This window comes from Chiloscyllium plagiosum, chromosome 38, assembly GCF_004010195.1.
Source record: "Chiloscyllium plagiosum isolate BGI_BamShark_2017 chromosome 38, ASM401019v2, whole genome shotgun sequence".
Classification (NCBI taxonomy): Eukaryota; Metazoa; Chordata; class Chondrichthyes; order Orectolobiformes; family Hemiscylliidae; genus Chiloscyllium; species Chiloscyllium plagiosum.
The window spans coordinates 1,350,563-1,360,764 of NC_057747.1; the positions used below are offsets into that span (position 1 = coordinate 1,350,563).

A 10,202-nucleotide genomic window follows, 5' to 3' on the forward strand; every position below is an offset into this window, starting at 1 on the left:
ACACAACTTCCCACTATTATCCTTGATTGGCCCTAATTTAACTCTCATCATTCTTTTATTCCTGACATACCTATGGAAAGCCTTAGGGTTAACCTTGATCCTATCCGCCAACAACGTCTCATGTCTCCTCCTGGCTCTTCTGAGCTCTCCTTTTAGGTCTTTCCTGACTTCCTTGTAACCCTCAAGCTCCTTGAATTTTCACATTTTGTCCTAATATAAGCCTTCTTCTTCCTCTTGACCAGGGATTCCACTTCCTTAGTAAACCACAGCTCATGTGTTCTATATCTTCCTCCCTGCCTGACAGGTACATACTTATCTAGGACACACAGGAGCTTTTCCTTGAATAAACTCCACATTTTTAATGTGCTCATCCCCTGCAGTTTCCTTCCCCATTCTGCGCTTCCTAAATCTTTCCTAATTGCACCGTAATTTCCCTTCCCCCAGCTGTAACTCTTGCTCGGTGGAGTACACCTATCCCTTTCCATCACTAAAGTATACCTGACAGAATTGTGATCACTGTCTCCAAAGTGCTCACCTATTTCCAAATCTAACACCTGGCCAGGCTCGTTACCCAGTACTAAATCTAAAGTAGCTTTGCCCCTTGTAGGCCTATCTACATACTGTGTCAGGAAGCCCTCCTGCACACACTGGACAAAACCTGGAGTCCCCAAACATCCTTTCTACAACTGTAATATTGTCCCTGATCAACAATGCCAGAACTCCCCCTCTTTTACCATCTTCTCTGTTCTTACTGAAACATCTGAACCCCGGAACCTGCAACAGCCATTCCTGTCCCTGCTCTATCCATGTCTCTGTAATGGCCACAACATCGAAGTCCCAGGTACCAACCCACGCTGCCAGTTCACCCACTTTATTTCGGATGCTCCTCGCGTTGAAGTACACACACTTCAAACCAGTTCTCGCTTTCCTCATTATTATTCCCCCATCTTCATTCTGTAAGGAGCCTATGTTCTCTCTGGCTTCTTTCTTCCTGCTTATATGCGTTGAGAAACCTGTACTATTTGTTTTATACTACATGCTAAATTATCCTCAAAGTTGATTTCTGTGTTTGGTTTATCCCCTTCCTAGATTCCTTCTTCCTCATTGGAATATATCTTTGCTATGATTCATGAGCTATGTTCTAAAATGTTGCCATTGTTCATCAACAATCTTTGCTGCTAAAGCCCTTTTCCATTCCACTGCAGCCTTCACTGCTTTGCAATTACCCTTTTGTAAGTTTAGGGCTGATGTTACTGACCCAAATGTCTCCCAAACCGAATACTAAATTTTACAATGGTCATTATTTCCTTTTACTTCACAAGAACCTAAAGGTTGGAGCAGGAGTAGGCCATTTGGCCCCTCTATTCTGCCCCACCATTCCATAATATCAAAGCTGAACTGCTCCACACCTCAAACTCCTTTTCATGCCAACTCAGTGCAGCCATCAACTCCCTGACATTTCATAAATCTATTTACCTCCTCTGTAAATATTTTCAATGAACCTCCACAACTCTCTGGGGTACAGAACTCCAGACATTCACTACCCTTTGGAGAAGAAATTATTTTGCATTTCAGTTTTAAATAAGTGTCCCTTTATTCTGTAACTATGTCCCCTAGTTTGAGACACCCCCATAAGAAGAAATAGCTTCTCAACATCCATCAAGTCAAGTGCCCTCAGGATGTTGTACATTGCATCCTCCCAAACTCTAATGAATAAAGACCTATTCTGAGATTATGTATTAAACCTGTCTTATTCCATATTATCGGGTCCAAAATTGTTTAATCCCCGATTAGATCCATAAAATGCCATTCCAGAAACTGTCCCAAATACATTCTATGAATTCTCCCTTACAGCAATCTCTGCTAGTTTGATTTTCCCAATCAACATGAGGGTTAAAGACACTCATGAATAATGGACTACCTCACTGTCTCCTGATTTATTCTCTGTTCATCAATTTAACTACTGTCTGGGTGCCAACAAACTATTTCCACTAGTCTCTTCTTCCCCTTTTTATTTCTTACATCCGCCCATGTAGACTCTAAGTCTTCCATCCAAGATAATTTCTTGCTATCGTACTTATTCCACTGAAAGAAGTTACACCACCACCCTTTCCTTCCTGTCTGCCTTTTTGAATAGTGACATACCCCTAAATATTTAGGACCCAACTTTGATCTCTTTGGTAACCATACTTCTGTAATGGCTGTACCCCCTAAACTCAATTTTTGCCATTAAATAATTTATTTTGTTCTGAATATTATTTGCATTGAAGTAAAGAGCCATTAATATTGTGGTTTTACTATATATTCCCCTTCTGGTCCTATTTACTGTTATCTTTTTGTGCTTGTACACCATTCCATACTGTTCTACTCTTGGTATTATTACCCTAATAGCTACCCTGTAATGCTGCAATATCCGATAGTTACCTCTCCTGAGTTCTCCCCAACCTATTTATTTCAAAGCTTTCTTACAGCTCTAGTTAATTATTTCACCACAACACAGGACCCAGCACAGTTCAAGGGAGGCCCATCCCATTGGAACCGTTCCTTCTGCCCTATTACTGGTATCAGTGCCCCACAAACTGAAACCTTTTTCATTCCACTCCAATTTTTAGCCATGATTTCAACTCCTTAACTTTATTTGCCCTATGTCAGTTTGCCCATGTTCAGGTAGTAATCCAGATATTATTTTGGAGGTTTGTTTTTTAAATTTAGATCCATTTAAAATCTTTCAGCAAATCTCGTTTCTAGTCCTACCAATATCATTGGTACTAACATGGATGATGACAACTGAATTCCTCCCATCCAACTCAAAATTTGTCTCCAGCCCCAAGGAGATGTCCTTAATCCTGGTACTGGGCAGGCATCACCACAAGGAACAGTATCTATCTCCCGAATTATACTGTGTGCTCACATGACGACATTTCTATTGCCTCCCCCCTGCTTGAATGGATCCCTGTACCATGGGGCAGTTTTTGTTCACACAACTTTTAAGAATGTAAATTCTGTTGGCCAATTCCGGGCTGAGCATCCTTGAATACTACTCCTTGTATCCTCAGACCTGCCTCACCTACAGTCATGTCTCCAGTCTCAGACCCAAACTTGAATTATCCCACCTGAGGGGTGTGACTGCCTCCTGGAATACAGTGTCCAGGTAACTTCCCCCTATGGTGCAATGTCTGCAGCTCGGACTCCAGCTCCTATACTGTTTCCCAAGCTCCATGTACTATGGATACGTTTGCTCTGGACCACTTTGGTGTGCAGCAGCTCCTGTGTGCTAAAAGAGCAACACATCACACTCCTATCAGCACTGCTACATTTAATTCAATTTATTAATTACTTACTTATATCCCTACTTTTTACTCTTGAAGAACCCCCTGCTCTTTACACTTTATTAAAATCATTTTTAAATCTACTATCAATTTTATAACAAATGAATTATTTTTAAGAAAAATAGATAAAAGACTGGAAACAAGCAGAAAATAAAGGCTTTACTGTTACTTTAAAGATTATGAATAATTACCAATTTGCTGCTTTCCCCATCCTCACGTTAATGACTGTGGTTCAGGATGTCATTCTGCTACTGGTCTCGCTGCAGGTCTGCCTCTCAATCCACGCCGTTTACCTTCTCCCACCCACCTCATACTTTGGGACTACTTGCAGTAAACCCTTGCTGAAGGACATCTTTCAACTTCTATCCTGAATTCCCATATTAAACCAAAGATGGGCGATGGACGGTATCAATCAGGAAAATGTATCAGTGCCAGATCTTGTATTGGGCATTGAATCAGAATGGGTAGGAGAGTTAACAGCAGATTACTATCTTGGCAGTAGTAATCACAGGATAGGAAATTCAAAATTAAGATTAAAACCAATACAAATATGACAAAGGCCCAGGTAACCAATTGTAAAAGAGCAAATTTATGATGAAATCAAGGTGGAGCAAAATAATATAAATTCTGTGCAAATGAGATTTGCACAGGTCTCCTGGCTATGGCTGCAGCTGGAGTATTAAATTTAAAAATCACACAACACCAGGTTATAATCCAACAGGTTAATTGGAAGCACACTAGCTTTCGGAGCGACGCTCGTTCATCAGGTGATAGTCGCTCTGAAAGCTAGTGTGCTTCCAATTAAACCTGTTGGACTATAACCTGGTGTTGTGTGATTTTTAACTTTGTACACCCCAGTCCAACACCGGCATCTCCAAATCATGACTGGAGTATTGGCAGCGGTGAAGTGGCTTTGGCAGAGTTGATATTCTGGGTCTGGTCAGCGGCAGTAGGAGCTGCTTCAGTATGCTATTTCCTTGGTGCTGTGGCCTCAGAGGCAACTGTGGCTGCTGCGGGGTAAGGTGCATCCCATAGCCAGTTCTGAAATCAAGAAGCCATGGTTAGAATAAACAATGAAATTTGCCTCAATGTTGTATGCATTTTTCTTTTTTTATAATTTTGTAATTAAAATGGCGCCAGATTAATTATGGCAATCTATACACATTTTATTGTATTTCGATAAATACACGTCAACAACAAATTACTATAATAATAAAAAGCAAACAGACAAACAGTTGTAAATTATTGAAAATGTCTTAGCTGTTAAAGGAATATATTTTAGAAATAGTCAAAAATGAGCTGGGAGTGTACAAAGTTAAAAGTCACACAACACCAGGTTATAGTCCAACAGGTTTAATTGGAAGCACACTAGCTTTCAGAGCGACTATCACCTGATGAACGAGCGTCGCTCCGAAAGCTAGTGTGCTTCCAATTAACCTGTTGGATTATAACCTGGTGTTGTGTGATTTTTAAATTTAATACTCCAGCTAGGATACTGTGAAAGAATAAAGAACCAAAGGAAGAGTTTAAATTCTAGAAAGGAAAGGCAGAAGGAATGTTTAAATACTCACGGAGACAACAAAAGAAAATGTAAAAGGAAAGAAGTTTACAAAAAAAAACCACCAAGGAGGGAAATTGAAATGACAAAATCAAATTATCATTGGAAATAAAAAGAAAGAAGAAAGGTTTCTATCAAAATGTGTTCCCGAAACGAAAAAAAATCTAACATTAAAGGAGGGAGAAGGCCATTAAAGACTGAACAATAAGATAGGGTCATGTCACAGAATTGCCAGAGAATGGCAGGAGTATTAAAAAAACTACATCAGCTAACTTTTACTAAAAATGATCATAAGTGCTTAAAACATTAGGGGAGAAGTAGGCAATGTGACCCAACGAGCCTGCTCTGCGATTCAGTACAGTACTGTGCTGACTATTCTTGGACGGCAATTTCACTTCCCTCCCACCCTTACCACCCACATCTCTTTGATTGTCCATAAGATCAAAAACCTATGATGTAAATACATTCAACAATGGAGCATTTCTCAGGGGTAGAGAAGGCCAAAGATTTTCAGCCCTATGGGTGTATTGGATTGAAGGCAGTGGCAGGGGTTGAGGGAGAGTGGACCTGACTCTCAAAAGAGCCGCAGTTGAGAAATGAAAGTGGAGGGGGTTTTGGGGGAGCGGACTTTCCAAAAGAGCAAGGAGCAATGAGAGAGGACAGCAGGCAGTGATGGGATGATGGTTTTTAATAAAGCTTTTTGTCTTACTTTCTGAGACAATTTTGTAAAAAAATTTAGGATGGGGAAGCGATAAGTAACTACATTACAGTTTAACAAAAGTTTCAATCAGGGCAACTACAATGTTTACGTGAGTTAATAATGAAAATGGACACAAAACATGTCCAGAGCTATGGAAGCTGTATGGCGAACTATAATAATTAGTAGATGATTCAGGGTTACTAAGTAAATTCCAAAAGAAGGTGTTTTTTGGATGTTGAGATACCCCCAGCTCAGGATTGATGTATTTGTGTCCTCCCAGCTGCTTTGAGGTTCCCCTGGATTGGGTAGCACATCCTTCAGGACTGCTAATCCCAATAACTGAGAACTCTAACTCTTCTCTTTATTTGTGGGATCTCCCACAAGGGCTGTCTTTCTGCTCTGCACCTCTGCCCCTTGCACAGCCTTCTACTTATGGTGCCTTGATTGGTATTTTGATCAATACTCCTGCTGTCCACTCACTGCCTGTCACTGCATTGACACACAGGTGCCCAGTACTCTGGACCTACTGGACAATGGCAGTTCCTGCTGGATCTCCTTCACCATCCTATCTCACTCCCCACTTACACAATTGACTAAAAATCACATTCTTCCTTCTCCCTCAGCCATACTTCCCTCTGGTGCTTGCCAGTACTCTGGAGTAAATTACACAACTCCTTCCTTTCCCTCCCCTCTTTTGTTTTGATTTGTCTGCAGGTGGACACTAACTCAGCAACTCAGCTGGAGAGTTTCAAAACACATTTGGCAAATACATCACTGTCGACAGCAATGTATTTATGGACTTCCTGTTCTTCTGTACAGATTCTCTAATTATGGCGAACTTTTGAGGTAGCTTTTTAAAACAAACCTTTCCGGCCTTACTGACTGTCTTCTACCACTAAACCCAACACATCTGCTCAAAATCTCCTCTTTGCCTGAATTTCTGGGATCAGTGGTTCCCCAGATGTTGGAGGAATCCAGCCCCATTAGTCTATGGTCAAGTGAACAATCAGCACAGCCAGGAGTTACAGGCTTGGTGGATCTCATTGATCTTGGGATCTAGTGAATCCAAAAAACACTGACACTGTGTCAGTGGACATGGTTCCTGCTTGCAACTGTTCTCAGTGCTCCCGGACATCAGTATACCTGATTTTATATTCCTGAACTACAGCGGACCCAAACATCTGCTGCCTGCACTCTCACCCACATCAGGTTCCTTTCACTTATAAATCCTGTGATGGCTGACCCACAGAGACAGCTGATTAAGCAGAGTCACAACTTGAAATTCTCCTCCTTCTTTTTCTATCCCTCCATGCTCATTGTGACAATGTTGGCTATAGACCATCTCCAGCCCCACAATGCTCTGAAATTGCTATCTTCCTCCAGTTATGGTCTCTTGACACCCCCAGTTTTAATTTCCCCATCCTTGGTGTTTTTGTTTGTAAGGCAGCAAGCACAGCTGTCATCTGTGACCAATTCATGACTGAATCTCTTTTGGTACAAACACAGATATAAGACCAAAATTCCATGTGTGAGACGAGAGTGACTGCCTTTGACTGAGTGAGGCATCATGGTTCCTGAGCAACATGGGGTGGCACAGTGACTCAGTAGGTAGCACTGCTGCCTCACAGTACCAGAGACCTGGGTTCAACTGTCTGCGTGGAGTTTGCACATTCTCCCTGAGTCTGTGTGGGTTTCCACTAGATGCTCTGGTTTCCTCCCACAATCCAAAGATGTGCAGGTTAGGTGACTTGGCCATGCTAAATTGCCCGTAGTGTTCAGGGATGTGTAGGTTAGGGACATTAGTCAGGGGGAAATATGGAGTGGGGGAGTGGGTCTGGGTGAGTTGCTGTTCAGAGGGTCGGTGTGGACTTGTTGGGCCAAAGGGTCTATTTCCACACTGCAGGGATTCTAATTCTAAAGGCAAATGGGAATAAGACAGGGTTGGGAAATCTCTGCTGTCTGGAGTCACATTGAAGATAAAGAAAGATGGTTGTCCCTGTTGAAGGGCAGTTGTCTGCTCGGCTAAGAATTGGCAAGTGAGATTTGCACCACGCAAGTGATGAAGGACTTATGCCTGAAATGTCAATTCTCCTGCTCCTCGGATGCTGCCTGACCTGCTATGCTGTTCCAGCACCACACTCTCAACCACGCAAGTGTCAGGCAATGATCATCTCAATTTCTAACTTATTTGATGTGGACGAGCTGGTATTGGACTGGATGGACAAAGTTAAAATTCACACAACACCAGGTTATAGTCCAACCAGTTTTTATTTGGAGGCACTAGCTTTCGAAGTGCTGCTGTGCTCTGAAAGCTAGTGCCTCCAAATAAACCTGTTGGACTATAATGTAGTGCTGAGTGATTTTTAACTTATTTGAGATTTTTGATGAGGTAAGGCAGAAGGCTGATGAGGGTCTTGTGGTTGATTCAGCGTACATGGATGCAACATAATGGGCGGCACGGTGGCCCAGTGGTTAGCACTGCTGCCTCACAGCACCAGAGACCCGGGTTCAATTCCCGCCTCAGGCGACTGACTGTGTGGAGTTTGCGTGGGTTTCCTCCGGGTGCTCCGGTTTCCTCCCACAGTCCAAAGATGTGCAGGGTCAGGTGAATTGGCCATACTAAATTGCCCGTAGTGTTAGGTAAGGGGTAAATGTAGGGGTATGGGTGGGTTGCGCTTCGGCGGGTCGGTGTGGACTTGTTGGGCCGAAGGGCCTGTTTCCACACTGTAATGTAATCTAAAAATAATAAGTTTGTTAGTGAAATTAATGGAACAAAAGGAACAGTGGGAGACTGGGATATAAAGTTGGGTCAGCGAAAGGAGATTAACGGTGAACAGATATAATGCTTGGATGAAAGTAAATGCTGTATTTCCCTTAGGGCCATGTGAATATCAGATTAAAGACCGACACTTGGCTGTGCAGGGCAGAGTCCCACATCTTTCAGGCTGAAAGGTTTCTTCTGCACTAGAACCACATTCTGCTACCTCTGCATTGCCATCACTCAACACCTCCCTCAACCACTATCAAAATCCTTGGAACTACTTCGGACCAGAAACTGACTTTGACTAGTCAAGAAAACACAGTGGCTAGCAGGTCAGATGTGAGGAATCCTGCAGAGATTCACCTCCTGACCCCCCCCCAAAGTCTGAGCACCATCTAGAAGGCACAAGGCAGGAGCATGATGGAATACTCCCCACTTGCCTGGATGGGCGCAGCTCCAACAACACTCAAGAAGCTTGACACCATTCAGGACAAAGTGTTTCACTTGATTCTCTGTATTCCCTTACTGATCCTAGCGTGTACCACCTACAAGGTGCAGTGCAGAAATTCATCAAAGATGCTTAGACAGCACCTTCCAAAATCCACGACAACTATTCCTTGAAGGACAAAGGCAGCAGATACATGGGAAATAATCACCAGCAAGTTCTCCTCCAAGACACTCACCATCTTGACTTGGCAACAGATCACTGTTCCTTCAGTACCACTGGGTTAAAATCTCGGAATTCTCTCCCAAGGGAATTGTAGATTAATCACAGCAGGTGGGCTGCAGTGGCTTAAGAAGACAGCTCATCGCCAGCTCCTCCAGGTCAACAAGGGTTGGGCAATAAATGCTGGTTTTGTCAGCGACAGCTAAATCCTGAGACTACGTGATTGTATTTGGCAAAGTGAAAACCTCTTTCGCAATTCTGCGAAGCTGCTCATTTTGATGAGTGTTGGAGTCAAGGCTGAGCTGACTGCTTTTTCTCTTCTCCTGCCAGATTGGATTCTCAAAATATGCAGCTTCAGGCTCCCTCTGCTGGAGCAACACCCTGGAAAGAAACCCAAGATGGACTGGACCAGAATTGGGCTGGTCATAGATGGGGTAGCACGGTGGCTCAGTGGTTAGCACTGCTACCTCACAGCAGCAGGGACCCAGGCTTGATTCCAGTCTCGGGCGACTGTCTGTGTGGAGTTTGCACATTCTCCCTGTGTCTGCGTGGTTTTCCTCCCACAATCCAAAGATGTGCAAGTTAGGGTGAATTGGCCATGGCAAATTGCCCACAGTGTTTAGGGATGTGTAGGTTAGGCTCATTAGTCAGGGTAAATGTAGAGTATTAGGGGAATAGGTCTGGGTGGGGTACTCTTCGGAGGCTTGGTGTGGACTTGTTGGGCCAAATGGCCTATTTCCACACTGTTGGCATTCTATGTAACATGCTCAATTCTCCACCACGGCATGCTCATTTGTTCTGAGGAAGGGTCACTGGACCTGACACATTAACTCTGATTAATGTTAGCTCTCAGCCCTGCTGAGCTTTTCCAGCAATTTCTGTTTTTGTTGCTCACCATTCAGTTCATTTCCACTTTGTAAGCAAGGCTTGGTTGTGAGGAGACTTAACACGGGTTCAGTTAGTGGGCAAGCAGTGAGTTGCAGCTCGGATGGGTATGAGACTGAGGTGAGCTGAGAAGGTGCTTGGTCATTGAATCACGGGGTGTCACCCCCAAAGGTCCAGTTTAAGGCACTGAAAGGATGAAGCCCCTTTGTTATTCAACTGAAAGGCAATGTTCTATTGAGAAACTGAAAAAGATGTTGAAAGTGGAAAAAAACAGAAGGAAGAGGTTGTTTTTATCAGAAAAC

General features: G+C 43.1%; 1 long non-coding RNA gene across 1 annotated transcript; it reads right to left on the reverse strand.

Annotated features, from left to right (window-relative positions):
* Window positions 1–4,305: 4,305 nt before the first annotated feature.
* LOC122541693 lies at window positions 4,306–9,314 on the reverse strand. Its single transcript, XR_006309650.1, has 2 exons — window positions 9,032–9,314; window positions 4,306–4,370 (listed from the first exon to the last, which is right to left on the reverse strand). It is a non-coding gene; the product is annotated as an uncharacterized LOC122541693 (long non-coding RNA).
* Window positions 9,315–10,202: the final 888 nt, after the last annotated feature.